The 27,007-nt window shown below is 43.3% G+C and overlaps 1 long non-coding RNA gene, 1 other non-coding gene and 1 pseudogene across 2 annotated transcripts; 1 reads left to right on the top strand and 2 right to left on the bottom strand.

Annotated features, from left to right (window-relative positions):
* Nucleotides 1–27,007, top strand: LOC106509418 (uncharacterized). Its single transcript, XR_014837304.1, has 4 exons — nucleotides 1–289; nucleotides 11,250–12,109; nucleotides 14,695–14,834; nucleotides 26,729–27,007. It is a non-coding gene; the product is annotated as an uncharacterized LOC106509418 (transcript).
* On the bottom strand, nucleotides 132–1,269 carry LOC106509420 (uncharacterized). Its single transcript, XR_001306964.3, has 3 exons — nucleotides 1,153–1,269; nucleotides 603–688; nucleotides 132–265 (listed from the first exon to the last, which is right to left on the bottom strand). It is a non-coding gene; the product is annotated as an uncharacterized LOC106509420 (long non-coding RNA).
* LOC110259567 (histone H3.3C-like) lies at nucleotides 9,517–11,166 on the bottom strand (annotated as a pseudogene).

Here is a 27,007-nt window from a genome sequence, read left to right as displayed (position 1 = left end):
ACTACGCCCACCCGCCCCCGGGCAGGAAGACGGCGCGGTCCCCGGTCCCCGCCAGGCTTCCATCGCGTCCAGGCGAGGGAGCTCACAGGCAGGACATTCCGCGGCTCGCCGCGGCGGTGACGGCCGCCTACGCCCGGGCCCCTCGGAACTCCACCCAGGGGCGCTCACCCTGAGAGACCTCAAGGGCTTCGCCGCGCCCTCGGGCCCGCCCCGGTTATTCTTTAGTCACGGGCTGACAGTCCACGTCCGGAAAACCCGGCGATAACTGGAGAATAAAACGTAAATACAGGTGAGCCAAGCAGCGGTTGCAACATTTCCGTGAGAAAACCCCCCGAAAAGCAGGGGTGGGCTTCCCGGTCCGGAGCCCTGCGCCCTCCAGTGCATGGGCCCTGGGGCGGAGGGAGAGGCAGCAGGGTCCACTCCCTTGTAGCCACTTGGGGGACAGCCTTGCTGCAGTTATAGGGGACCCCTGGGACATAAGACCCCTTTTCACGTGCTCCTGGACCGGCAGGACATTTGCCGCCTCTCTAGAGAATATACAGAGCAACAAGTCTTTGAATTAGTATTTCTTTTAAATTAGTTTGTATTTATTTATCACAAACCTGTCAGCAGATGAAAAACAGCATCCACGTTGTCCATCTGGTATGTAAGGCATTGTATTTATTCAGGTCCAGCAGGGGTTCTTAATCTAGGGGTTCAGGGCCAAGTAGGACTTAGGGGTCCATGAAAACCTTGAAATTGTTTCCACTTGGGGGGCTGATGTGCCTTTTTTTCTGGTGGTAAGTTCCTTAGCTTTTATGATTCCCGTTGTTTGGAATCTTAGTTTGATTAAGAAAAACTGGTCTAAAGTTAACATTCAGGTGGGTTTCTAGATTGAGAAGTCCTGATACTAACAGGAGGCCAGAGACCCATGAATCTGGACTCCCCCATGGAAGAGTTGGTCATTAGAGCCTGGACTTGACTCTCCTTAAGACAAGCCCCTTACCCCCCACCCCCCAAAAAAAAACCCTTTGGGGCACAGTTGGTTTCATTTTAAGGCCAAGTTAGGTTCAAGCAGATTTACTTCTGCATTTCTCTTCGCTTAAATAGAAATATCTCTCTGGTGGGTTTTTTCCCCCAGTTAGTCATGCAAACGCTCTATGCATCACTTACCACTGGGTTTCAGCCTCTGGGGCAGCCCTCTGCACAGGCAGGCCTGGGACCCCTCTGCCTTTGCAAAGGAGTGTCTGGGGGAACTTGGGTGCTGACCTCACTGTGCTGGGATTTTCCTCAGGCAATGTGCCCAGGGAGTTAACACGTGTTCCTTTTAAGGAAAAAAGTATACAAGATTTGTTTTTTTTTAATTGTGAAGGAAAAAAAAAAAAAAAAAAGATCGCAAAACCACCCATAATCCCACTAATAGGCCTAATAATAATTTGTTTTGCTTTAAATGTCGGCTCACTTAATGTGCACACATTTTGCATTGCCGTGATTATGGCAACACAGTAATTACATATTGAGAGCTGCTCTGTTTCACAGTCTACTATTTTCCTTTAACATACCATTAACATTTTACTATCTTCATAATTAGTGTTTTTAATGGCTGTATACTTTTTCACCCCACAGGTACATTTCATCATCTCCCTTTGTTGTATGTTTTTGTGGGTTTCAGGTTATTGGGGCAGGGTGGTTATGCCGTGAACTTTTGTTCAGAGAGTTCATGCTGAGGTCTTTTTTCTCCAGCCCTTTTTATCGTGTCTTGATGAACCTGTAAGCTCCAAAGAAATCATCTTTCCCTCCTTCTTTTCTTCCTTCTCTCCTTCCTTCATCCAGAAAATATTTAGTGGATGTCTATTACATGCTAGGCACTGGTCCAATCACTGAGGAATAGAGAAGTAAACAAAACAAAGTCTGGGAGTTCCCAACATGGCTCAGTGGTTAACGAATCCCACTAGGAACCATGAGGTTGTGGGTTCGATCCCTGGGCTTGCTCAGTGGTTAAGGATCCAGCGTTGCCATGAGCTGTGGTGTAGGTCACAGACGTGGCTTGGGGATCTGGCATTGCCATGGCTATGGTGTAGGCTGGCAGCTACAGCTCTGATTGGACCCCTAGCCAGTGCTACCATGGAACTCATATTCTAGTTAGAGGAAGTAGACAGTAAACATACTTTTTGTGTGTGTGTATGTGTGTGTTTAGGGCCGTACCCTCGACATATGGAGGTTCCCAGGCTAGGGGTTGAATCAGGAGCTGTAGCCGCTGGCCACAGCAACACCAGATCCAAGCCACGTCTGCGACCTACTTGCTCACAGCAATACCGGATCCTTAACCCACTGAGCGAGGCCAGGGATCAAACCTACATCCTCATAGATGCTAGTCAGATTCATTTCCGCTGAGCCACGATGGGAACTCCATAAATGTACATATTAAATATTCAGCATTGTATATAAATATTGTCAAATTAATTATAAGTGCAACAGAGAGAAATGAAGTCAGTTATGGGAGATCAGATGTATTCTTTTTTGGGGGAGTAATTAGGACAGATTTTTTTTTTTTTGATAAAGTAACATTTGAGCAGAGATATGAAGGAGCAGTCCTTTTGCACATCCGGTAATGAGTTTCTAGGCAGAAGAAACACAAGTGCAAAGGTCCTGAGGCAGAGGCACGTGCTTGGCAGTTGAGAGAGGTCACTGTGATGGAAGTGATTAGGAAGAATGAAAGAGGATGTGAGCAGAAAGTTGGATTGTACCTGTAGGAGACCATATTCTGTGAGAATAATGGAGCCATTAGAGGATTTGGGCCAGAGGCATGAGATGCTTTAATTTACCATTTAAAAGAATCAATTTGGTAGTTGTGGAGAACAGACTGTCAGCCTTTGGAGGTTGTTAATCCAGGCAAGAGATGATCCAGTGCTTTGTTGTGAGCCACAAGGGAAGTCCGGGATGATACAGTACTTTGGACTGAGGCTGCAGTGGTAAAGGCGATACAGATAGCCTGGGGATGGATCCAGCAGGATTTGATGATGGTTTGAACATGAAGTTGAAAGAGGAGTCAGTGATGACTTAAAAGTTTTAGCAAGAATGGAATTGCCAGTTTTTTTGTTTCATTTTGTTGTTTATTCATTTGTTTGTCTTTTGTAGAGGGAGGCAGGGAATTGGGAACTTAGTTTTGGACCTGTGAAAATTGAGATGTCTGTTACAAAGCTAAATGAATAAGTCAAGTTGAATATAAGAGCTTGCCGCTTAGGGGAGGAGTCAGAGCTGATTTTGGAGATGTCAGTGAACTCATAATATTTAAAGCAGAAGAAGCCTTCAGCCCAGACTTCTCTCCCCAGCCTTTTATCTAGGTGTATCCTTGACATCTCCATTTAAATGTCTAAAAGATAAGAGTTCCCTGTGGTACAGCAGGTTAAGGATCTGGCATTGTCACTGCAGCAGTGACTTGGGTTGCTGTAGTGGCACAGGTTCGCTCCCCAGCCCGGGAACTTCCGCATGCCAAGGGCACAACCAAAAAAAAAAAAAAAAAAAAAAAAAAAGCCTAAAAGACAACCCAAGGTCAGTGTGTCCATACAAAGACATCTGATCTTACCTGCTAAACTGGTCTACCCGCAGCCTCCTTTGTCTCGTCCATGAGGATGCCATTCTTCATTGCTCAGACTAAAGCCTGAACTTTTACTTTTTTTTTCTTTCACCTCCCACATGCAGCCCATCAGGAAATCCTGTTGGCTCTGACTTCCAAGTCTATCCAGGATCGATTCCAAAAACTTCTCACCACCTGCACGGCTACTATCCTGGTCCGAACCACTTAGTTATTTCTTGCCTGGGTTACGGCCGTAGACTCCTACAATTTCCTCTGCTCCACACCCACCCCCAGCCCCAGCAGGCTGTTCTCAGCACAGGATCCCAAGGGAGACTTTTAAAACATGTCAGAGCAAGTCCCTCCTCTGCTCAAAACCCTCCAAAAAGTGCTTATAATAACCCTCCAGGCCCTGTGTGACCTGACCCCAAGGAGTGCCCCTGTTTCTCCTGTTTCCCTCATCATTCATTTTGGTCCAGCAACACAGGGCTCCTTATTGTGTCGCCAACATGCCTGACACACTCCCACCTCACTTCTCTCTACTCAGAACGCTCTTCTGTCAGCTACCCTTGACTTGTTCCCTTATCTTTTTTTTTTTTTTGCAGTTTTTTGTTTTGTTTTGTTTTTGTTTTTGTTTTTGTTTTTGCTTTTTTAGAGCCACACCCGAGGCATGTGGAAGTTCCCAGGCTAGGGGTCCAATCAGAGCTACAGCCACCAGCCTATACCACAGCCACAGCAGTGTGGGATCCGAGCTGCATCTGCAATCTACACAATAGTTCATGGCAACACCAGATCCTTAACCCACTGAGCGAGGCCAGGGATCAAACCCGCATCCTCAGGAATCCTAGTCGGGTTCGTTAACCACTGAGCCATGAAGGGAACTCCTCCCTCACCTTAAGATTTTTGCTTGCTTCACTTTCTCAGCAAGCGTCTTTCACCCTGCCCTCTGATCCTGCTTTCCCTGCTCTTTTTCTTTTTTCATCTAACTTTTTACCTTATAACATATGATTTAATGTATTTATTCAAATATGAGCCCTTGCAGAGCGGGAATCTTTGTCTTCTTTTATTTGCCGCTGTGTCCCAGAGTTCCCAGAACAGTGCCTGGAACAAGGCAGATGCTCAATACATGTTTGTTGAATGAATCAGTGATTGAATGTAGAGTGTAATGATATGAGTCTGATGGCCTCCAAGGCAGATTGTGATGGTGAAGCTGGAATGTGGGAGTGATGGAGCATGTCAAGAGGAGGTATAGGTATAATGCTGAGACTCCTTCTGGGCTAGGTAAAGGGCACAGGTAAAAGATTATGAGGACCTGAACCAAGACAGGGAGTAGAAGTGTGTGTGTGTGTGTGTGTGTGTGTGTGTGTGTATTTTAAAGTATAGTTCATTTACAGTCTTAGACCACAGAAGCATATTTAAAAAGCGACAGGCTGAAAAACTGGAAGTTACATGAGTTCCTTTTGTGGTTCAGTGGTTAATGAACCCAACTAGCATCCGTAACAATTCGGGTTCAATCCCTGGCCTTGATCAGTGGGTTAAGGATCTAGTGTTGGCGTGAGCTGTGGTGCAGATGCGGCTCGGATCTGACGTAGCTGTGGTGTAGGCCAGCAGCTACAGCTCTGATTGGACCCCTAGACTGGGAACCTCCATATGCAGCGAGTGGGGCCCTAAAAAGACACACACATGAAAAAATGGAAGTTACAGAAACCACATAGTTATTTGTTCATTCATTCATTTACTCGGTCATTCATCAAATGTTTTCTCTGTTCCTACAATGTAGAAAATATGAGAAATATCAATGCTGTACCCAGTCAGAGCCTTCCTGAGTTAAGAGGTAAAGTGTCCAAGTGGATGAACGAGGTAGTATATTTCTTGAGCAGAGTATTTGTCTCAGCCTCACAGGGTTACTCACCCAGTACATGAGCTGCCAAGCATCTCATAGGTGGGAAAAATGAAAGCAGAGAGTACTGAATTGGCTGGTAGTTCTCTGGCAAATCCACTTGCTCTTTTGCTACTCAGGGTCTCTGGGTTTGCCTCTGGTCAAGGAGACACAAATTTGGAACGGAGCCCTAAAGCTTCCCAGATAGGAGTTCCCATCATGGCTCAGTGGTTAACGAACCCGACCAGTATCCCTGAGGACTCGGGTTCAGTCCCTGCCTCGCTCAGTGGGCTAAGCATCCGGCATTGTCCTGAGCTGTGGTGTAGGTTGCAGACTCAGCTTGGATCCTGCGTTGCTGTGGCTGTGGCGTAGACCCGTGGCTACAGCTCCAGTAGGACCCCTAGCCAGGGAACCTCCATATGCCATGGGCATGGCCCTAAAAAGACAAAATAATAATAATAAATGTTCCCAGATAGCTGTATTGGGAAGCTGTGTAGGCTGAGACCCTGCTTACTAACCTGCTCTCTCCCTTACTGCTGTGAACTGTCTACGGCGGTCAACTCCTGGGGCAGTGGAGGGAGTGATGGAAAGACCAACCAATTAGATAATTTTGAGAAGCATCTCAGTTAACCAGCAAATCACTGAAAGGACTGAGATGAATGGAAACTGGGATGAATGAGAACTGGGGTTAGCAGAACCCCAGGCTGGGGAATCTGCCCGCAGGGGCTACACGCAGGCAAATTCACAGGACCCTGGAGTCCAGAGGCAGCTGGACGTGTGCAGTTTCATCCTTTACAGTCCTGAGTGTATGTGTGTTTGCATAACTTGTCACGTTACTTTAGACCTTCAAGGCAAGCAAAGAGCTGGATCCTGGCCAGCGTGATGCAGGAGTCTGGCACCCTCACCTTTGACTCCTGTCCATGTCTTCTCCCACTTGGAGGTCTGGTATCATAAAAAGCATCCTGTTTTGCAACTGCAGTTGCTTTATGGAAATGAGATTGGATCGGACGGAGAGACTCACTTTTCACTTTTACATCTTAGTGTTAGCTGAATTCTTAAAATGAGTCAGTTTTGTTATTTAAAAAGTGTTGGTGGTGGCTGTGGCCTGGGAAATAAAGTCACCGATGGCTACAGCTCCAATTGTACACCTAGCCTGGGGACCTCCATATGCCACGTGTGAGGCAAGGAGGCCCTGTAATTGAGTCCTTAGTATTTGGACTTAGACTTTTAGCAAGTTACTTATATTTATTTATTTTTATGGACACACCCGAAACATGGAATTTCCCTGGTCAGGGGTCAAATCCAAGCTTCACCTGTGACTGATTGCTGCAGCTGTGGCAGCGCTGGGTCCTTTAACCCACTGTGCTGGGTGGGGATCCAACCTGAACCTCAGCAGAAACCTGATCTGCTGCAGTCAGTTTCTTAACCCACTGTGCCACAGTGGGAACTCCCAAGTTTTATTTTTTTAAAAAGGAAGCTATGTGGAGTTTTCTGGTGGCTCAGCAAATTAAGAATCTGGTGTTGTCACTGCTTTGGTTCAAGTGACTGCTGTGGTGATCGATCCGCTGCTCTGGCCCAGGAACTTCTGCATGCTCAGGCATGATGGGAAAAAAAAAGGGAATGGACTTTGGCCACAATCTCCTCTTGGTCTCCCTGCCTCTAGCCTTAGATTTGCAGCTAATTAAATTCAACAAAGAATTCATTGATACCCATACTATGGGCAGACAATTCCTGCTGTTGTCTTTGGCCAGCAGTCTTCAAACTTTTGAGCATCCATATTCCCCACAATCATTTTTAGAATTTGTATTATAAGTTGAAATAACTTCAAATGATGTAATTTCTGGCTTATTACATGTATTGACAGTTAAACTGGTATAAAACCTTAAAAATGTATTAATAGAATCATTTTGATGCCCACCATTATTCATTAAAAAAAAAAAATAGGCGAGGTCTTTTTTTTTCCTCACCTTTTTCTATTTTTGTTTTTGGCTATCCCAAAACATATGGAGTTCCTAGGCCATGGGGTCAGAGCTGAGCTGCAGTTGGGACCTACACCAGAGCTGCAGCAACACCAGATTCTTTAAGCCACTGTGCTGGGCTGGGAATCGAACCTGCATCCTAGTGCTGCAAAGAAGCCACTGATCCCATTGCATCACAGCAGGAACTCCAAACAAGATCTTCTTTAAAGCTGGAATTTTATCTTGTCTCTTCATCTTTTTAACTTGTAAAATCTGTTGCATTTCTCCTCAAGGAACTTTATCCTGATGTAACATTTTTATCCTTGAAAGTCTTTTATTAATTACCTTATTATTCTTTTCTGTAACCAAAAAATATATATGAATTTAAATTTTAAAAATATTTCCTATGATTATCAGATTATAGATGTTAAATTTCTTTTGGACTGAATTATTATAATTATTAGTAGCACATAGTTGGTCAAAACAATATAAATGTTATAAATTATGATAATTATTACACATGAAAAAATTTAGTAAGAAAATTTTTTTTCGCTTTTGGCTGACCCATGGCATATGGAGCTCCTGGGCCAGGGATCAGAGCCAAGCCATAGTCATGACCCAAGTTGCAGCCATGGCAACACCAGATCCTTAATCCACTGTGCCAGGCTAGGGATCAAACCCATGTCCCAGCACTCCTAAGAGGCCGCTGATCCCATTGTACCACAGTGGGAATTCCTTAAAAAAAAATTTTTTTTTTTTTTGGCTTTTTAGGGACGCACCCACAACACATGAAGATTCCCAGGCTAGGGTTGAATCGAAGCTGTAGCCACTGGCTTATGCCACAGGCACAGCAATGCCAGAACCTTAACCTACTGAGCAAGGTCAGGAATTGAACCTGTGTCCTCATGGATACTAGTCAGATTCGTTTCCACTGAGCCATGATGAAAATGTTTTAATGAGATAATTGGGCCTATGTTTTATTTTATTTGTTTTTATTTTTTGCAGTCAACGAGAAATTTACTTGCTCTAAAAAAATCTGAGGAGTGTCCATTGTGGATCAGTGGATTATGAACCCGACTAGTATCCACGAGGATGCAGGTTTGATCCCTAGCCTCGCTCAGTGGGTTAAGGATCCGGTGTTGCTGTGAGCCTTGGTGTAGGTTGCAGACACAGCTCAGATCCTGTGTTGCTGTGGCTGTGGCATGGGCTGGCAGCTCATCTCCAATGGGAACCCTAGCCTGGGAATATTGCTGTGCCACAGGTGTGGCTCTAAAAAGCAAAATCAACCAATCAATCAATCAATCCAACATTTGGCATTGTCCAGAAAATTTTAACAAGTTTATACCTAATTTTTATAGCGTTGAACTGCTGAAACTTGTTCACTGAAACATTTTTACTTTATTAATGCTTTACGTCCCTATATTTATATTAAAAATTCCCACACAGGGAGTTCCTGTTGTGGCTCAGTGGAAATGAATCCAACTGGTATCCATGAGAATGCAGGTTTGATCTCTGGCCTCGGTCAGTGGTTTGGGGATCTGTCATTGCCATGAGCTATGGTGGAGGTCACAGACATGGCTCAGATCCCGTGTGGCTGTGGTGTAGGCTGGCAGCTGTAGCTCTGATTTGATTTGACCCCTAGCCTAGAAACTTTCATATGCCATGGGTGTGGCCCTAAAAAGAAAAAAAATAAAATAAAGAATAAAAATTCCCACATAAATGAAAATGGAAAACACTGCCAATACCAGGCATGTGGAAATTCCTGGACCAGGGCTTCAATCTGATACACAGTAGGGACCCAAGCTGCTTCAGTCAGAACACTGGATCCTTAACCAGCTGCACCACAAGGAAACTCCTGTGACAATTTTTTTTTCTTCTTTTTAGGGCCACAACTTTGGCGTAAGGAAGTTCCCAGGCTAGGGGTGAAATTGTAGCTGTAGCTGCTGGCCTGCACCACAGCCACAGCTACTCAGGATCCCAGCCTTGTCTTCAACCTACACCACAGCTCACAGCAACACTGGATCCTTAACCCACTGAGTGAGCCCAGGGATTGAACCTGAGGCCTCACGGATACTAGTTGGGTTTGTTAACCGCTGAGCCATAACAGGAACTCCTACAGTGGATTCTTAAGCACATTCCTGACCTATGCAGCATGCTAGCTGGATGGCTTTTGGCATAATCATTTCTCGTTTGGTATGGATAGCACACAGGCTGTTGTCTTTACCAAGGCCAGCCAGATAGGCCTTTCTTGCCTCCTGCAAAACACCAGTAGTTGCACTCTGGAAGCACAGATTTGTTTTGAAGTCCTGAGCAATTTCTGGCACCAAACCCTCAAAGAAAAGTTTGCAAATCAGAAGTTCAGTGGACTGCTGACGATGTCTAATTTCACCGTACCACGTCTGTAATGATGAGGTTTCTTCACCCCTCCAGGAGAGGGCGCACTCTTGCAAGTGGCTTTTGTAGCCAGCGGCTTCCTTAGGGCTTTACCACCCTTTGATTTGTGGACAGTCTGCTTTGCACAAGCCAGGGTATAGAGACCTCCCTACTTACCTGCCTTGTCCTTGTTCTGGAGCTTCACAAGCTAGAGGCAGCGCTAGCATTCACTTTTCAATTTCTGGGAAGCATACCAAGAAAGGCTTTATCAAGACTTAACAAATTAATAGTACTTATATCTTGTATTCTGTCAGATAGGGGCCACTTATTTAACCCAGTGTACTCAGAAAGAATTAGGAACATAAAAATATTAATTTTTAAGTTCCATAGAGCTCGATGGGTTAAAGATCTGGTGTTGTCACTGCTGTGTCATGGGCTTGATCCCTGGCCCAGGAACTTCCACAGATGTGGCCAAATAAAAATATTAACTTTAATATACCTTGCCAAAACAGCTCACTCTTTTTTTTTTTTCAAAATCTCTTTTATTTTTTTAATATAATGAATTTTTTTCCATTATACCTGGTTTACAGTGTTCTGTCAATTTTCTGCTGTACAGCATGGTGACCCAGTTACACAAACATGTATACATTCTTTTTTCTCACATCATCATGCTCCATCATAAGTGACCAGACATAGTTCCCAGTGCTACACAGCAGGACCTCATTGCTGCAGATCACTCTTGAACAACATGTCTTTGAATTGTGTGGGTCCTCTTACACGCAGATTTTTTCAATAAATATTTGCAAACATTTTTGGAGTTATGAGAAAATTTGAAAAATGTCTCAAACCGCATAGTCTAGAAATATTGAAACATTTTTCAAAAGATAGCTATGTCATGAATGCATAAAAGATATGTAGGTACTAGTCTACTTTACCATTTATTACCATAAAATTTATACAAGTCTGTTATAACTAGTTACAATTTATCAAAACTTAGGTCCATAAACCCTTACAGACCATACCTGGCGCCACACACAGTCCAGAGAAATGTAACAAATGTAAAGATGCAGTATTAAATCACAACTGGAAGTTCCTGTTGTGGTGCAACAGAAATGAATCCAACTAGGAACTATGAGGTTGTGGGTTCGATCTCTGGCCTTGCTCAGTGGTTTAAGGATCTGGCATTGCCGTGAACTGCGGTGTAGGTCACAGACTTGACTTGGATCCAGCATTGCTGTGGCTGTGGTGTAGGCGGGCAGCTGTAGTTCTGATTCGACCTCTAACCTGGGAACCTCCATGTGCAGCGAATGGGACCCTAAAAGGCCAAAAAAAAAAAAAAGTCATAACTGCATAAAATTAATCAGAGTACACACTGCACTACTGTAATAATTTTGTAGCCACATCCTGTTGCTGTTGCAGGGAGCTCAAGAGTTGTATCTGCTTAAAAGCTTTGTGAGGCTAATCACATGTTTTTCATTGTGTTTAGTGCAAAGTGAAGCTTGAGTAACAGCATAGGACTCATACAAAGTATGCTGTGATGCTGGAAGTGCTCTCAAGAAGCAAAGTCATGACATCACAAGAAAAAGTTGAATTTCTTGAAACATACCATAGATTGAGGTCTGCAGCTGCAGTTGCCCACCATTTCAAGACAAATGAATCTTGTGTAAGGACCGTTGTAAGAAAAAAAAAAGCGATTTCTTTTCTGTGAAGCTCATCACTGCAATAACTCCAGTAGGAGCGAAAACCCTGCACTTTTTGCAAGGTTTTATCTTGTATTGAAGATACAGCTCTTACATGGGTGCAAGATTACTATAAGAAAATCATACCTAAAAACTCAAATATGATTCAAGAAAAAGCAGTCATTACATGACAATTTAAAGCAAAAGGAGGAGTTCCCATCATGGCGCAGAGGAAATAAATCTGACTAGGAACCATGAGGTTGCAGGTTCAATCCCTGGCCTCGCTCAGTGGGTTAAAGACCCGGTGTTGCCGTGAGCTGTGGTGTATATCCCAGACGAGGCTTGGGTCTGGAGTTGCTGTGGCTGTGGTGTAGGCTGGCAGCTAGAGCTCTGATTAGGCCCCTAGCCTGGGAACCTCCATATGCTGCGGGGGCAGCCCTAAAAGACAAAAGACAAAAAATAAATAAATAAAGCAAAAGGAAGGTGAAGGATCCAAGGCTGGAGAATTTAAAGCCAGCAAAGGATGGTTTGATAAATGTAGAAAGCTATTTGGCTTTAAAAATGCCAAGACATCGGGAGAAGCATCTTCTGGCAACAAGAGGCAGCAGATGAATTCCCAGATGCATTAAGAAAATCACTGAGGAAAAAGGATATCCATGAGAAACAGGTTTGTTTTATTTTTAAAAATAGTTGATTTACAATGTTTCAGGTATACAGCAAAGTGATTCAGTTTTATGTATTTATCTTCTTTTTCCAATTCTCTTCCAATGTAGGTTATTAGAAGATACTAGATATAGTTCCCATGCTATAAAGTAGGTCCTTGTTATTTATCTATTTTATATGCAGTAGTGTGAATCTATTAATCCCAAAATTCCAATTTTACCCCTGTCCCCTTTGGTAACCATAAGTTTGTTTTCTATGTCTGTGAGTCTATCCTGTTTTGTAATTAAGTTCATTTGCATCACTTTTTTAGATTCCACATATAAGTGATATCATATGATATTTGTCTTTATCTGTCTTTCTTCACTTAGTATGATAATCCTTAGTCCATCCATATTCCTGTCCATGGCATTATTTCATCCTTTTTTAGGTTCCATTGTAATATAAACCACATCTTCTTTATCCATTGCTCTGTTGATGGACATTTAAGTTGCTTTCATGTTTTGGCTGTTGTAAACAGTGCTGCTATGAATATTGGGGTGCATGTATCTTTTCAAATTAACGTATTTGCCTTTTCCAGATAGCTGCCCAGGAGTGGGATTGCTAAATCACATGGGAGATTTCTTTTTAGATGGTTTGCTTTTCTTTTTTTGGCATTTTAGGGCCATGCCTACAGCACGTGGAAATTCCCAGGCTAAGGGTCGAATCAGAGCTGCAGCTGCTGGCCTACACCACAGCCACAGGAACACCAGATCCAAGCCACATCTGTGACCTACACCACAGGTCACGGCAATGCCAGATCCTTAACCCACTGAGAGAGGCTAGGGATCAAACCTGTGTCCTCATGGATACTAGTCAGATTCCTTTCCACAGAGCCACGATGGGAACTCCTATTTTTAGTTTTTAAAGGAAACTCCATACTGCTCTCCATGTGGCTGCACCAATTTACCTTCCTACCAGCTGTGTTGGAGGTGAACAGTTTTTTAATGCAGATGAAATTGCTCTATTCTGGGGTGGGGGGGGGAGAATGCCACAAAGGACTGTTAGTAAGGAATAGAAGTGAGCACCAGAATTTAAGGCAGGAAGAGACAGGCTGACTCTTGAGCCGGTCTCTTTTGTGCAAATCCAGTGAGGATTATAACCAGGACAGCCATTATCTATGGTGATACTACTCCCTGAGCTTTGAAGGGAAAAGATAAACACCAGCTGCCAGTTGTTTGCTTGTACAACAAGATCTTGATGAGAACACCTTTTCTGAATTGGTTCCATTGATGCCTTGTCTCTGAAGTCAGGAAGTATCTTGCCAGTAAGGGATTGCCTTTTCAAGTTATCTTGATATTGGACAATGCCCTAGGCCACCCAAAACTCCATGAGTTCAACACTCGTGGAAGGCATCAAAGCAGTCTACTTGCTCTCAAACACAGCGTGTCTAATTCAGCCTCTAGATCAAGGGGCCAGAAAGACCTTTGAGGCTCATTATGCATGGTGTTCTGTGGGAAGGATTGTCGACACTATGGAAGAAAACCCAAGTAGGACATCATAAAAGTCTGGAAGGATTATACCATTGAAGATGCCGTTGTTATTATAGAAAAAACTGTGAAAGCCATCAAAGCTTGAAACAATAAATTTTTGCTGGAGAAAACTATGCCCAGATGTTGTGTATGACTTCACAGATTTATGACAGGGCCAATCAAGGAAATCATGAAAGAGATTGTGGATATGGCAAAAAAAAAAAAGGGTGAGGGAGGAGTGAAGGGTATCAGGTTATGGATCTTGGAGAAATTGAAGAGCTAATAGAGGGAGTTCTCTTCGTGGCTCAGAGGTTAACGAACTCGACTAGGATCCAAGAGAATGCAGGTTTGATCGCTGCCCTTGCTCAGTGGGTTAAGGATCTGGCATTGCCATGAGCTGTGGTGTAGATCACAGATGTGGCTGGGATCCCACAGTTGCTGTGGCTGTGGTGTAGGCCAGCACGTGTAGCTTCGATTTGACCCCTAGCCTGAGAACTTCCACATGCTGTGGTGCAGCCCTAAAAAGAAAAAAAAAAAAAAAATGGAGCTAATAGACATCACACTAGAGGAATTGATAGAAGATGACTTGATGGAGATTGTTTCTAAACCAGCATCAGATGGTGTGAAGACAAAATAGAACAAGCAGTGCCAGAAAACAAATTGACGTTAGATAATCTGGCAGAAGGGTTCTGATTAATTGACTGCTTCTGACTTCTTTTTTTGACCCTTGTATGACAGAAGCCTGAAACTAGAGCAACTGGTGAAAAAAGGATTGGTACCATATAGAAACATTTTTAGAGAAATGAGAAAACAAAAATATCAGACAAATACATTGTATTTCCATAAAGTTACACGGAGTGCCTGCCTCCCCTTACACCTCTTCTACTTCCTCTACCTCCTCCACTTCTGCCACCCCTGAGGCAGCAAAACCAACCCCTTCTCTTCCTCCTCCTCCTCGGCCGACTCAATGGGAAGATGATGAAAACCTTTATGATGATCCACTTCCACTTAATGAATAGTAAATAATCATCATGCTGTACAGTTAATAAGCATTATCTGCTGTGTATGTGTGTCTTTGTAGGAAAATCTAAAAGCTGCACAGCAAGAACTGTTGGAGATGTTTTTTGTGTCATCGTCCTCATCGCCTATGTGTCCATCACATAGAACATCGTGGGCAAGACCTGTACTGAAGAGGACAGCCTGTCCTTACGTAGGCATAAGGTGAGTTAACATTTCATATAAAAGTCATAAGGTGTTAGTTTTCTTACTGTTTTATAGCTGCTTTCAAAGAGTCACTTCCCTGTATAGTGTGTCTCTCTCATAATTGTAGAACCTGGATATCAGCATATCATCCTAGGTTAGTGGTTTTTTTTTTTTTAAGTAACAATGTTTCCAGTACTGTATTATGAATGTGACTGTAATACACTATGCCATAGAAACTTTATAATGATTCATTCATTACTGTATAAGCTAGACTACTGTGAAGCAATTGTAGCAATTACATTGGGCTACCATAAAGCAATCATATTGCTGCTTCTCTATATATTTATATTATATATAGAGAGAGACACACACACACATATATGTATATATCACACCTCATTTATCCACTTACCTATTAATGGACACTTAAGTGGCTCACATTATATTGCCTATTGTAAATGATGCTGCAGAGAACATAGGGGTGCATATATCTTTTCAAATTAGTGTTTTTGTTTTCTTTGAAAAAATACTTAGAAATGGAATTGCTGGAGTACATGGCAGTTCTATTTTTTTTTTTTTTTTTTTTTTGGAAGTTCCCTGGCTAGGGCTCGAATCAGAGGTACTACAGCTGCTGGCCTGTGCCACAGCCACAGCAATGAGGGATCCGAGCCACATCTGTGACCAACACCACAGCTCACGGCAACACCAGATCCTTCTACCCACCGAGCGAGGCCAGGAATTGAACCCGAATCCTCGTGGATCCTAGTCAGGGTTTGTTAACCACTGAGCCACGAAGGGAACTCCAGTAGTTATATTTTTAATTTTTTTTGAGGAAACTTCATACTGTTTTCCATAGGGCTATACCATTTTATATTCCCACCAACAATGCACAAGTGTTCCCTTTTCTCAGTATCTATCCTTACCAATACCTGTTATCTGTTATCTTTTTGATAATAGCCATTCTGACAGGTGTGAAGTGATATCTTCTTGTGGTTTTGATTTGCATTTTCCTGATGATCAGTGATGTTGAGCGTCTTTACATGTGTCTTTTGGCCACCTATATGTCTTCTTTGGGAAAATGTCTGTACGTGCCTCTAGATCCAACCATTTTTTAACTGGATTTTTAAAAAATATTGAGTTGTAGGAGTTTGATATATATTTTATTTTATTTTATTTCTCTTTTCTAGACCTGCACTTGCAGCATATGGAAGTTCCCAAGCCAGGGATTGAATGGGAGCTACAGCCACTCGCCTACACCACAGCAACAGCAATGCAGGATCCAGCAGTGTCCGAGACCCACACCACAGCTCACGGCAATGCCAGATCCCCAATCCACTGAGTGAGGCCAGGGATCGAACTTGAATTCTCATGGATCCCAGTCAAGTTGGTTAACCATTGAGCCATGAAGGGAACACCCATTATATATTTTAGATATTAACCCCTTAGAGGATATATCATTTGCAGGTATCCTCTGCCATTCAAGTCTGTCTTTTCATTTTGCCAATAGTTTCCTTCACTGTGCACAGCTTTTTTGTAGTCTTTTTTTTTTTTTTTTTTTTGTCTTTTTAGGGCCATACCTGGGCATATAGACGTTCCCAGGCTAGGGGTTGAATCGGAGCTGCAGCTGCCAGCCTATACCACAGCCATAGCAACTTGGGATCCCAGCCGTGTCTGAGACCTACACCCCAGCTCACAGCAACACCAGATCCTTAACCCACTGAGCAGGGCCAAGGATCAAACCCATGTCCTCATGGATACTAGTCAGGTTTGTTACTGCTGAGCTACAACAGGAATTCCTAGTTTGATGTAGTCTTGTTTGCTTTAGTCTATTTTTGCTTTAGTTTCTCTTGCCTGAGGGGATATAGCCCAAAAAAATTGCTACAATTTATATCAAAGAAACTACTGACTATGTTTTCTTTTCAGTTTTACAAAAGTTTCAGTTCTTACATTTAAGCCTTTATTTTGAATTTATTTTTGTGCATGGTATGAGAGAGTAGTCTAGTTTGATACTTTTGCATGTAGCTGTCCAGTTTCCCAGCACCACATATTGAAGAGACTGTCTTTTCCCATTGAATACCCTGTGTTGTAGATGAATTGCTATTTTACTGAATTCATTTATTAGCTCTAACAGTTTTTTTTTTGGTGGAATCTAGGGTTTTCTATATATAGTATTATATCATCTACAAACAGTGACAGTTTCCTTATTGATTTTCTGTCTGGATAATCTGTCCATTGATGTAAGTGGGGGTGTTAAAGTCTCTTACTAGTATTGTTTTACTGTCAGTTTTTTCTTATATTCTCCCAATTTTTGCTGTATGTATTTGGTGCTCCTATGTTGGGCACATATATATTTACAATGGTTACATCTTATTGGATCTGTCTCTTTATCATAATGTCATGTCCTTCTTTATCTCTCCTTACAGTCTTTGTTTTAAAGTCTATTTTGTCTGATATAAGTGTTGCTACCCTAGCATTTTTTTTTGTTTCTTTTCATTTGCATGGAATACCTTTTCCCAGTCACTTTGATTTCAGTCTGTACATATCTCTAGATCCAAAGTGAGTATCTTATAAGCAGTATATATGTGTTTTTATCTATTCAGCCACTCTGTGTCTTTTGATTGGAGTGTAGTCTATCTACATTTAAAGTAATTATTGATAGGTATGTACTTGTACATTTTATTAATTGTTTTCTGACTGTATTTGTAGCTCTTTTCTGTTTCTTCTTCTTTTGCTCTCTTCCCTTGTGATTTGATGACCTTCTTTAGTGTCATATTTGGATTCCTTTCTTTTTTTCTGTATGTGTATCTATTATAGGCTTTTGGCTTGTGGTTACCATGAGGTTCATATATAATGACCTATGAATATATGTGATTATTTAAAGTTAATAATCTATGTGTGAACACATTTTAACAACCCTGCATTTTTACACACATCTCCTATGTTTAATGTTTTCAACATATTTTACGTCTTTTTCTTTTGCATATCTTTTAATTATAATTTGTGGATATAGGTGATTTTACTACTTTTGTCTTTTACTCTTCCTACTAGCTTTATAAGTGATTGATCTACTACTTTTACTATATGTCTGCTTTTACCAATGAGGTTGTCTTTTTACAATTTTCATAATTCTGTTTGTGATCTTTTTTTCCCACTTAGAGAAGTCCCTTTCATATTTCTTGTAAAGCCAGTTTAGTGGTGCTGAACTCTTAGCTTTTGCTTGTCTGTAAAATTCTTTATCTCTGCTTCAAATCTGAATGATAGCCTTACCCAGTAGAGTATTCTTGTAGTTTTTATCTTTCATCACTTTGAATATATGAAGCAGCTCCCTCCTGGCCTGCAGAGTGTCTGCTGAAAAGTCAGCTGAAAGCTTTATGGGAGTTCTTTTTAGACAACTAGTTACTTTTCTATTACTCCCTTTAAGAGTCTTGCTTGGAGTTCCCGTCGTGGCGCAGTGGTCAACGAATCCGACTAGGAACCATGAGATTGCGGGTTTGGTCCCTGCCCTTGCTCAGTGGGTTAATGATCCGGCGTTGCCGTGAGCTGTGGTGTAGGTTGCAGACATGGCTCGGATCCCCCGCTGCTGTGGCTCTGACGTAGGCTGGTGGCTACAGCTCTGACTCGACCCCTAGCCTGGGAACCTCCATATGCCCCAGGAGCGGCCCAAGAAATAGCAAAAAGACAAAAAAAAAAAAAAAAAAAAAAAAAAAAGATTCTTGCTTTATCTTTTTTTTCTTTCTTTATCTTTAATTTTTGCCATTTTAACTGTAATGTGTCTTGGTGTAAACCTCCTAGGGTTCATCTTATTTGAGACTCTCTCTGTTTCCTGGATCCTGTTTTCTTCCCTGGGTTAGGAAAATTTTCAGCTATTATGTCTTCAAATAAGTTCTCTGCCCCTTTCTTTCTCTCTTCTCTTTCTGGTACCCCTAAATACAAACGTCAGTACACTTGATACAGTTGATGTTATCTCAGAGGTTTCTTAAACTATCCTCATTTTTAAAAATTCTTTTTTTTTTTTTTTCTGTTCAGCTTGGGTGATCTTTACTACTCTTCCATTGCTGATCCATTTCTCTGTGTCATCTAATCTGTGTTGATTTTTTTTCTAGTGTATTTTAAATTTTTCAGTTATTATATTCTTCAGCTCTGTTTGTTTCTTCTTTATATTTTCTTTTTAGGGCCACACTCATGGCATATGGAGGTTCCCAGGCTGTGAGTCGAATTGAAGCTGTAGCTGCCAGCCTACATCTTCTTTATATTTTCTAAGTCTTTGTTAAACTTCTCATTGTGTTCATCCACTCTTCTCCAAGTTCACTGAGCATCTTTTTTTTTTGGCTTTTCTAGGGCCATACCTGCAGCATATGGAGCTTCCCAGGCTAGGGGTCTAATCAGAGCTATAGCGTCTGGCCTACGCCACAGCCACAGCAACACAGGATCCATGCCGCAGCCACGTCTTCGACCTACACCATGGCTCATGGCAACGCTCAATCCTTAACCCACTGAACGAGGCCAGGGATCAAACCCGCAACCTCACGGTTCCTAGTTGGACTCATTAACCACTGAGCCACGACGGGAACTTCCATTGAGCATCTTTATTGTAATTACCTTGAACTCTTTATCTACCCAGATTGCTTAATCTCAGTTTCAGTTAGTAGTTCTCTGGAATTTTGTCTTATTCCTTAGCTTGGAACATATTCTTCTGTATCCTCATTTTGCCTAATTCTCTGTGTTTATTTCTATGTTGTAGGTAGGTTGGTACATTTGTCAATCTTGGAGAAGTGGCCTTTTGTTGGAGATGTTTTATGGGACCCAGTAGCACACTACCCTCTGGTCACCTAAGTTATATGCTCTAGGGGTGCTCTCTGTGTGAGCTGTGTCAGCACACTGGTAGGAGGGGATGGGTCCTTGTGTGACTGGTGACAGCCTGCTGGTTGGCAGACCAGCCCTGGTGGGGCAGGCTCTGTGGCTCAGGGGTTCCAGGACTGGTCCTGGCCAGCTAGTGGGCAGGTAAGTTCATAGGGCTAATAAGATAGAGAGGGGACTCCAAATAGTCACCTGCCAGAACCAGTGTCCTTGCGATAGAACAAGCTCCCCAAATTGATTGTGGCCAGCATCCGTGTCCCCAGGGGAAGTTCCATTTGCTTCCTGCTTCTCCAGGAGGCTCTTCAAGGTTGGCAAGTAGTCTGACCCAGGATCCTTTAAAAGTACTGCATGTGAGATTTTGCACGTGTCCTTTAAGAGTGGAATCTCTGTTTCCCACATCCTTCTGGCTCTCTGTACCCAAGCCTTGCTGGCCTTCAAGGCCAGATGTTCTAAAGGCTCATCTTCCAGTACAGGACCTCTGGGCTGGGGACCCCGACGTGTGGCTCAGACCTTTCACTCCTTAGGGAGAATGTCTGCATTTGTGATGATCCTGTCGTTTGTGGGTCTCCTCCCTGGGAGCATGGGTCTTGCTACACTGTGTCTCCACCCTCCCCACCCATCTCATTGTAGTTCCTCCTTTATATCTTTAGTTGTGGAAAATCTTTTCTACTTGTCTTCAGCTCATTGCTCTGTCAACAGTTGTGTGCCTGTGGGTGGGATTGAGCTCAGGGTTTTCCTCCTTAGCCATTCACACCTCCTACCTGAATTTGGTTAACAACCTGATGGTCTCAGGAGATTTATCCCTAGACTTTCCTGAAAGGAACACAGTCATGGATTTCAGCCTTTAGGAGACTCTAAGCAGAAGACCCAGTTGAGCCCCATTGTACCTGTACTTTTGACCTACAGAACTGTGAGATAATCAATGGGTGTTGTTTCAAGTTGTTTCAAGTTTGTGGTGATTTGTTATGGCAACAATAGAAAATGAATACATTGTACTACAATGATTTACATTATATTCAAAGACATTGATCTCCACCACTTTGTCACTATGGGTCAGTCTCTCATGTCTTTACTTCCTGTCTTTTCCAGTTTAGACTCTTTGGTCTGCCATTATATTTATTCCCTTAGAAGCACTCTCAGCTCTCTTGTTCTTTCCCTCTGTTGTGGTGCTGCTCAGATTTGACGGGGCGTAGCCTCACAGTCACCTGAAGGGCCTGTTAAAACGCAGACACCTGGGCCCTACCTGCAGAGTTTCTGATTCAAGAGGTCTGCCATGAGGCCCAAGATTTTACATTTCTTGCCAGTTTTTAGTGATTCTGTTGCTGCTGGTCTGGAGACCACACATTGAGAACCATTGCTTTGCTACGATCTCCCTGATTGAACTCAACCCTCTTTTCTGCACCTGCAACCAAGTAGCTGTATGTTGCTGAAGAGAGAAATCACCATCTGGACTTACTGCTTTACCTTAAATCTGTGATTACAGATGCCCGATGGGCTCTTAACAACTGTCTGGCTGTCCTTTCACATTTCCCTAAGAAGGTCTCTAACTTTCCTCTCTTCTCAATCCTCCAATATGCCCTCATCCCTTAGTTTCAACAGATAACCTCAACCTTTTATACTTCATTGAGGAAGTAGAAGCCAGGAGATGGGAACTCCCTCATCTTCCCACTAATAAAGCTCTAACTCTGCTGGAGGCTGCTTCTTCTCTTCTCTTGTATAGAAAGATAGGTCTCCACCTATCACCAGCAAACCTCTCCTACTCAGCATCCTCTTGCCCTCACCTCTCCAAGACCTCTGCTTCTTTAATCTCCTCCTTTCCCCTATGCTAGGGATTGTGTCAATCTGGTGATTCCCTGTATCCCCATTTTTATTTTTTTATTTTTCATTTTCTTTCTTCGGGCTGCACCTGCAGCCTGTGGAAGTTCCCAGGCAAGGGGTCAGATTGAAGCTGCAGCTGCAGGCCTATGCCGCGACCACAGCAACACCAGATCCGAACCACATCTGTGACCTGCGCTGCAGTTTGCAGCAACACTGGATCATTAACCTACGGAGCAAGCTCAGGGATGGAACCTACATCCTCGTGGATACTAGTCAGATTCTTAACCTGCTGAGCCACAGTGGGAACGCCTCTCCTAATCTCCATTTTTAGCCCTCCCTTGATCCTGTATGTCTCCTGGCCACTATCACATTTCTCCTCTCCCATTCACAGCAGAAGTTTTGTAAGTAAAAGAAACCGTAGTAAGTGTTTCTTCTTCCTCACTTCCCATTCACTTTTTGAAAAGATGCATAGGAAATGTATTTGTTTGTTGACTGACTATTACATTGCATACTTGACATCTGTTGAGCGTTACTTGGTGGTCCCCATTCTCATGAGTTCATGGACAAATCCCTAAACATGGCATTTAGAGCTAGTGACAAGAGCTATACAAAAAAAAAAAAAAAAGCAAAGTGGTGGTTTTCATGACTCATAAGGACATTCAATAAGTACATATTGAGCACCTATAGTGCATCAGGAACTGAGGATACATCAGCGAAAAAGCTAAAGTTCCTTTCCACATGGAGTTTACATTCTAGCTGGAGAATATAGAAAATAAACAAGGACAATAAGAAGGAAAAAATATATATAATGGGAGCTGCTCCCATTGTAGTTGAGCTGGTTAAGGACTCAATGGAATCTCCATAAAGATGTGGGTTCGATCTCTGATCTCACTCAGTGGGTTAAGGATCTGGCATTGCCACAAGGTGCAGCATAGCTAGCAGACACAGTTCAGATCCAGCATTGCTATGGCTGTGGCGTGGGCCCAGCTGCAGCTCCAATTTGACCCCTAGCCTGGCACTTCCATATGCCACAAGTGCAGCCTAAAAATAAAAAAATATATATATGTATATCTATAAATGATACGTGATATAAGGAAAAATAAAGCAGAGAGAGTTAGGGAGTATATCCAGGAGGGTTGTAATTGCAAATAAGATGGTTAGATAAGGCCCCACTGAGAAGGTTATTTGAGTGAAGACTTGAGGAAGAGAGAGGAGCTAGCTGGGCAAATATCCGGGAAAGGACATTCCAGGCAGAGAAAAGAGTAGGAGTAAAGGCCTCGGGGCATGAGCATGCCTGGCTGGTTGAAGTAACTGCAAGAAACTGCAAAGAATGAAAAGGAGTTGGCCTGGAGCTAGGTGAGCAAAGGGAATGACCAAGAGTCATCAAGGAGCCAAATTGTGAAGGACAGAATTTGGTAAACTTTTCTATAAAGTACCAGATAGAGAATATTTTACGCTTTGCAGGCCACCCATGGTCTCTGATACCTATTCTTCCTTTAAAAAAAAAATTTTTTTTTTGCTTTTTTAGGGCCGCACCTGTGGCATATGTAAGTTTCCAGGCTAGGGGTTGAACTGAAGCTGCAGCTGCCAACCACAGCCACAGAAACACGGCAATCCGAGCTGCATCTGTGATCCACACAGCATCTCATGGCAACGCCAGATCCTTCACCCACTGGGTGAGGCCAGGGATCGAATCTGCATCCTCATGGATACTAGTCAGATTCATTTTTGCCACAACAGGAACTCCCCCTTTTTTTTTTTTTGGTCTTTTCTAGGGCCGCACCCACAGCATGCTAGGGATCTAATCAGAGCTGTAGCTGCCAGCCTACGCCAGAGCCACAGCAACGCCAGAGCCAAGCTGCATCTGTGACCTACACCACAGCTCACGGCAATGCCAAATCCTTAACCCACTGAGCGAGGCCAGGGATCAAACCTATGTCCTCATGGATGTTAGTCGGGTTCATTTCTGCTGAGCCACAATGGGAACTCCCCATTTATTTATTTATATTCAATTTTATTTTGGCTGTCCCTGCAACACGTGGAAGTTCCCGGGCCAGGGATCAAACCTTTGCCACAGACCCAGACCACTGCAGCAACTCTCCTGGACACTTAACCTGCTACTCCACAAGGGAATTTCATGGGCCTCTTTTAGATTTTTTTTTTTTAAACCTTTTTAAATTTTTATTTATTTATTTATTTATTTATTTATTTTTGTTGTTGTTGTTGTTGTTGTTGGTATTTCTTGGGCCGCTCCCGCGGCATATGGAGGTTCCCAGGCTAGGGGTCCAATCGGAGCTGTAGCCACCGGCCTACGCCAGAGCCACGGCAACGCCGGATCGTTAACCCACTGAGCAAGGGCAGGGACCGAACCCGCAACCTCATGGTTCCTAGTCGGATTCGTTAACCACTGCGCCACGACGGGAACTCCTCTTTTAGATTTTAAAAAGAATCTCTCCTCCTGTTGTGTGGCCAATAGGCTGATGAGGCAGGGAGGGGTGTTGTATGTGACAGAGTAATCAGGGACACAAGAATTTAGGTTATAATGGGGCAAAATAAACTACCATATAACTTAAAGTCTTAAACAACAAACTTTTATTGTTACTCATCTTCTGTGGGTCGGGGGTTTGGACAAAGCATAGCAGGGCTAACAGTCTCTTCTGGGCCTAGAATGTCCCATATGGCTCCTTCACTCACATGTGTTCACAAATAGCCAGAGTTCGGCTGCAACAGCCACGCTGGGGTCATACACCTGGCAGCTTGGCTCTTGCTGTTGGCTGGATTTCTTGATTCACCTCCAGGTGGTCTTATAGCCTCTCCCTCTTCATGTGGCCTGTCTAACAGAGTAGCCAGACTTCTTACATGGCAGGGAAGGGTTTCCAAAATTGTAGAAGCAGGAGTTTCCTTTGTGGCTCAGTGGTTAACGAATCCAACTAGGAACCATGAGGTTTCGGGCTTGATCCCTGGCCTCGCTCAGTGGGTTAAGGATCTAGCATTGCTGTGAGATGTGGTGTGGGTTGCAGACATGGCTCGGATCCCGAGTTGCCGTGGCTGTGGCGTAGGGCCGCGGCTACAGCTACAATTAGACCCCTAGCCTGGGAACCTGCATATGCCGTGGGTGTGGCCCTAAAAAAGACAAAAAAAAAAAATGTAGAAGCAAAAGTTGGCAGGCCTTCTGAAAGGTTAGGCCCAACACTGGCATCCACTGTGCCATGTTCTCCTATTGAAAGATTCAAGGGGAGAAGCCATTCAAGGGCATGCATATAGGAGCTCTCGTTCCCTAAAGGCCCCAAAAGGATGGACCAGCAACACTGAACAGAAAGTAAGAAATGTGTTAGCAATGGAGATGGTAAGAATTCACTGGCTTCTGGGTATGTTTTTTTTTTTTTTCTTTCTTTTTATGGCTCACCTGAAGCATATGGAAGTACCTATGCTGCAGCTTATGGCAACGCCATGGAACCGACATCCTCACAGAGTCTATGTCTGGTTCTTAACCTGCTGAGGCACGCGGGAACTCCTGGTTTGTGGATATGTTGTGAGAGGATTTGATGACATTGTATGCAAGTGTGAGAAAGAATGGAGTATCACTCTGAGGTTTTCAGGTTGAGCAACTGGAAGGATGCCTTTTACTGAGAAGACTGAGGGAGGGGCAGGGTTAAAGAGATTGTCAGGAGTTCCGACCTGTCATTTTTTTTTTTTTTTTTTTTTTTTGTCTTTTTTGTCTTTTGTTGTTGTTGTTGTTGCTATTTCTTGGGCCGCTCCCGCGGCACATGGAGGTTCCCAGGCTAGGGGTTGAATCGGAGCTGTAGCCACCGGCCTATGCCAGAGCCACAGCAGCGGGGGATCCGAGCCGCGTCTGCAACCTACACCACAGCTCACGGCAACGCCGGATCGTTAACCCACTGAGCAAAGGCAGGGACCGAACCCGCAACCTCATGGTTCCCAGTCGGATTCGTTAACCACTGCACCACGACGGGAACTCCCAACCTGTCATTTTTGAATTTGAGATTTCTATTGAATATACAAGTGAGATATCAAGGAGCAGTTCAATATATGGGTTTGGAGAAGCCTGGTGTGGATATATAATTTTTAAGTCAGTGTATAGATTGTATTTAAGGCTATGAGACAGCTTAAAAGCAAGAAAGGGACATTTCCAGGAGGCAGAAATCAAAAATGAGCCCAATGCTAGTATGGTGAGCAGAATTCAAAGCTGGGACAGGAGGAGTTCCTGTCGTGGCTCAGTGGTTAACAAATCCGACTGGGAACCATGAGATTTCGGGTTTGATCCCTGCGCTTTCTCAGTGGGTTAAGGATCTGGCGTTGCTGTGAGCTGTAGTGTAGGTTGAAGATGTGGCTTGGATCCCACATTGCTGTGGCTCTGGCATAGACTGTTGGCTACAGCTCTGATCCGACCCCTAGCCTGGGAACCTCCATATGCCATGGTAGCAGCCCTAGAAAAGGCAAAAAGACAAAAAAAAAAAAAAAAAAAAAACAAAAAACAACGACAACCAACAACAAAGCTGGGACAGGATAGGTTTCAGGTACCAAGATGCGAATGTTAATGTTGTTATGGCAACAGGAGATGAGGCTTTGGACTTAGAGCTGGAATGAAGGTCCCATGATAAAGTATGAAAGAGCCCACTAAAAGTTTAGCAGAGTCAATAAAAATTAGTACTCTATGGACAAATTTCACAGCAGTGTGGACAAGGAAATATTCCTAAAATTTTTCAGAGAGAAAGAACAGTTTTCTACAAGCCTCAAAAAATCAGAAGTCATCTAGGAATTTGCATTATGGCTTAGTGGTAAATGAACCAACTAGTATCCATGAGGATTCCGGTTCGATCCCTGGCCTCACTCACTGGGTTAAGGATCTGGTGTTGCCGTGAGCTGTAGTGTAGGCTGCAGAGGTGGCTCGGGTCCCAAGTTGCTGTGGCTGTGGTGTAGGCTGGCAGCTACAGCTTCAATTCAGTCCCTAGCCTGGGAACTTCCATATGCCATGGGTGAGACCCTGAAAAGCCAAAAAAAAAAAAAAAAAAAAAAAATCAGAAGGCATCTGAATTCTCACTTTTCTTATGGGAAGCCAGGAGACAATAGAAGAATGCCTTCAAATTACTGAGAAAAAATAATTTTCAACTTAGAATTCTAACCCTACCAAGCTATCAAAAGAAGGTAGAAAAAATATTTTTAGACATGCCAAGTCAAAAAAATGTTACTTCCATTGTACTCTTGGGACACAACAGGAGAATCTGCTCCACTAAAACAAGGGCATAAAACACGAGGGAGGATGAATGGGAACCACAACATCTGGTCTTCATCACGAGAGGTGAAGGAAATCCCTAAGATGACGGTGGAGGATCCAAGATGAAAATGATTCTGCAGGCTTAGAGGACAGCCAGCTCATTCTGGAAGAAGTCAGAAGGCTCCGGGGGAAAGTTCAAGGAGATCCGATAGATAGCCTGCCTAAACTACGCTTGAGAGAAGATTTACACAATTGATGGAACGCTTGAAGACACATCAGG

Source organism: Sus scrofa, chromosome 2 (assembly GCF_054392235.1).
Source record: "Sus scrofa isolate SSC_HxYL_T2T_F1_AM1 chromosome 2, Sscrofa_HxYL_maternal_Yorkshire_Landrace_v2.0, whole genome shotgun sequence".
In the NCBI taxonomy this organism is placed as follows: Eukaryota; Metazoa; Chordata; class Mammalia; order Artiodactyla; family Suidae; genus Sus; species Sus scrofa.
The sequence above is the reverse complement of the archived record's forward strand: the minus strand, read 5'-3'. Positions and strand labels throughout refer to the sequence as shown.